The sequence below is a fragment of the Monodelphis domestica genome, chromosome 6 (genome assembly GCF_027887165.1).
Source record: "Monodelphis domestica isolate mMonDom1 chromosome 6, mMonDom1.pri, whole genome shotgun sequence".
NCBI lineage: Eukaryota > Metazoa > Chordata > Mammalia > Didelphimorphia > Didelphidae > Monodelphis > Monodelphis domestica.
In genome coordinates, this window is record NC_077232.1 from 167,642,718 (window position 1) to 167,646,337 (window position 3,620).

A 3,620-nucleotide genomic window follows, 5' to 3' on the forward strand; every position below is an offset into this window, starting at 1 on the left:
CGGAGACTTTGCCAATAACTTCAAATGCTTGTGATTTAAACGTTAGCAAATAATGTCTGAAAGTTGTGTTAATACTGAATTCCTCCCAAAAGTGAAGAGGAGAGACTGGAGTTGGTGATCTGGATATGGGAATATCCAGCAGGAGGCAAAAGGAAGTCCAGAAATTCTTAACTTTAAGGTCTAATTTTTCTTCCCAAAGTTTTGGTCTTGTTAATGTGTGAAATATTGTGTATCAAGTGCAGTTAATATTGGTAATAAGATGTATTTTATTCTAGGTACTAACTTGGTTATTTGAGTGCTATAATTTCACATTTTTTTTCAAGCTGTTATTTGTTTTCCAATAGCAAGGTGTGTGTGAGTTCTGGAGTAAAGAAAGCTCATTTTAGGATGGTCAACTACAGACCTGACTGGTCATTGAATTGGTGTAAATGACAAGAAATAATGGGGAAAAGGTATTGCTTTAAATGGTTAGGAAACCCCGAACATTTTAAACTGACCAACAAATTTCCTCTCTAGGAGCGGCTTTAGCCTTAGGCCAAAGTGGTTTGAGGCAAGGCTAAGAGAAAGGCAAACTTGGAGCCAAAAGTAAATTACAGCAAAAAAAAAAAAAGAAAAGAAAGAAAAGAAAGGAATTGTAAAGGTATTCAGAGTTAAAGGTAACTTTTAAGCTTTCTTAGTAATCCTAAATTTTGTGTTTGGAGAAACATGTTATGGGTTTTGGTTTTTTAAAAAGGTAAAAGGATCATAAACCTGATTTTGAATTTTTAAGGTAAATTTCCAGAGTGCAACCATTACAAAAGATAGGATTTTGTTTTAAAAGACCAGTGATTATTCTTAACTAATTTTACTTTTTAAGTGGAGGGAACTAATGGTTTTGTGATCATTATTTCTGATGATCATTGGCACATGATAGCTAATAGAGAAGGGAATTTCTTACCTGGGAAACTCCAAAATTTCTAGGAATGTCCTGTATTTTGCCACCCCATTTCTGGAGTGTGGGTGAAGTGATTAAAACCTATTAAAAGTTTTACCTCAAGACGTTTCTTAGGAGCCAAAAGCCTGGACAAGATTTTCCTGCAGTCTAGAATCTGACGGATTCCTGAAGAAGACACCGCTACGAAAAATCTGAAGGAGCCCCAAGATATTGGATCCGGATAAGTATTGTCTCTCATCATTTTGATTGACTAGAAATGTTTCTGTAGAAAACTGGCCATTTTATTTCCCCTGAGAATTCTATTTACCCTGAGCAAAGTCCTTTTAAGTGGAGAACCTGGAAAGAACAGAGCTATTCCCCAAACTTAGTTGAAATAGGAAATGTTTAAAATAGGAGCATTTTATCTGACTAAGGTCTGAAAGTAACATCTGTTTATTTGAGAATTTGCAGCAAAGATTCCAGAGTGCTAGTTTGTCTCAAAGTAGTATCAGAAGTTAGGAAGAATGATGGAGCCTAGAAATGATTGTTAGTAATACAAGATAAATTTATTTTAAATCTGGAGCATGGTTAGAGAGAATTGCCATTTAATAGTGAATTGTATGGGAAGATAATTGGGAAAAAAAAAAGCTATGGAGGAAACTGGTTATTGATACAGTCACAAGGGTGAATGGAAAGGCAGAGTTAATGCCAAGTTCTACAGGTGACTGCTGATCATTGCCAATTCTCCTTCATTTTACTTCCCACTTTTCTTTTAACAGCAAATTTTCTATATGGTGAAAGGAGCCTCAGGAAGGCAAGGCATAGACTATGAAAATTGTGGAGGCAGATAGAAATTTTTAGCCATTATGAATAAGTAAGCAAATTCAAAGAGGTTCCTTTTCTTAAAAAGAAGAGTTTGGATCATAAGGAAAACCTGGCAAAATATCAGTGCCAAAAGGGGGGAGGCCTTGCACATAAATAGTAGATTCTAAGCAGCAGTTTTAATAAACAAAGTTCTGATAGAACACTGAATTGCTCCCTAGTACCAGTAAAGTTTATACATTTTGAAGCTTCATGGCAGGAAACCAGGAGATAAGAAGAGAACCTTTGTGACTAGGAAAGCTAATCTATTCACCTATAGATTTAGGCAGAAGTTCAATGGTAAATGAGTCCTTATTGCCAATGAATAAATACTCAGGAAAATGAAATGTGTACCCAAAACTAATTTAAGGCTACAACTCAAATTAGGAGAATTATTTTAACAAATTTTTATCTATAGACTTTACATTAGCCGATTCAGTTGCAACGTTATTTTTTTCATACTCAATAATAGGAGTAAAAAGCCTAGGCTATTTAAGCATGGTTATGGTTATTAAGTAGTTAAAGGTGAATGAAAACAATTTCAAAATCCCTAGTATTTTAACCTCCCCAAAGGGGTGTGTGTGAGGTGTGTATGATGTTTTAAAATTTAGGAAAATTAGAAGCATTTTTAATCCTGAGAATTTTTGGAGTTCATTTCAATGTTGAAACTTAAGTTTGACTAAAAATAGTTTTGAAGATGAAGTTTTCATTCTAATGTGGTTTTGGATTTTTGGATGATAAAATATCTAGTTAGAAACTTACTTGGTGCTAAACAATATTTTAATTTTGGGGCCACAAACAGGAGGTAGGGCCATTTCCAGATTTACCAACTACTGAGTAACTTGTGATATGGATTTTGTTTCTGCTTTTATATTTCTACAGTTTGTAGGACTTTTATATTTTGGTAAAGTAAGGCAATCTTTCTGATTAAGCATGTAAATTGCCAAATTTTATAATTTGTGTGGAAAAGGCAATACTAGAATTAATGAGATGGGATTGCAGATTTAAGGTTAGCAGCGTGGATAATCTTTGTAGTGAGTAAACATATAGGGAGTTGATCAAGTCCTGTTAAAGAATGTGTTTATGGATTTCTCTTACGTTTTCTCTTGCAGCAGCAATGAAGCTGGCTGATACCAAAGGAGGAGCCTGCCAGAGCACAGAAGTCTGTGAGAGAGGAGGCTGAAGACATCATCAGGACCCACCAGATGTGAAAGACTTAAGACTTTGGGAATTGGGGTAGTGTTTTGATTGTTAGTTAGTTTTTGGCCAAAGGCAGACTGCCTGCCTTTTTGAGGCAATTGTCAATGTGCTGGTGGCATTGGGGAACGCCCCCAAAGACCAATCACCAATATCTGTGTCCCTAGACTTTCCCACCAGTAGGGGATGGAGTCCAATCCCATACAGCATTACTCATTTGTCCATATGTTTGGTCACCCACGTTTGGTCTTGACCAAAAGGGGGGGTGTCAACATAGAAATATAGAGATCCCCAGTTTATTTAGTTTGAGTGTAGAAACCCCAGGTTTTGACCTTGTCACCAGAGAGGTTTCCCCCTGAGGGAAAGGTCCCTCTTCACCAGACAGTGAACTTCCTGGTAGTTTGGGTGGGAACAGCTAATCCCACCCAATATTGAGCATCCCTTTTGTCCCAATGGTTTCTCCCCCTAGGCTAAGGTCCATTACCAAGGTGGCTCAGCCCTAGGCTGAGTCTTTCCCTTTTGTGTCCATTGTAGGGCCCCAGCCCCTCACTATTATTCCTGTCTGGAACTCCTCATTTTCCTTTCTCACCATTGTAAAGTCAATCAACTGTCCCTCTAATCCTAAAGCCCCCAGGTCATCTAGAGTGGT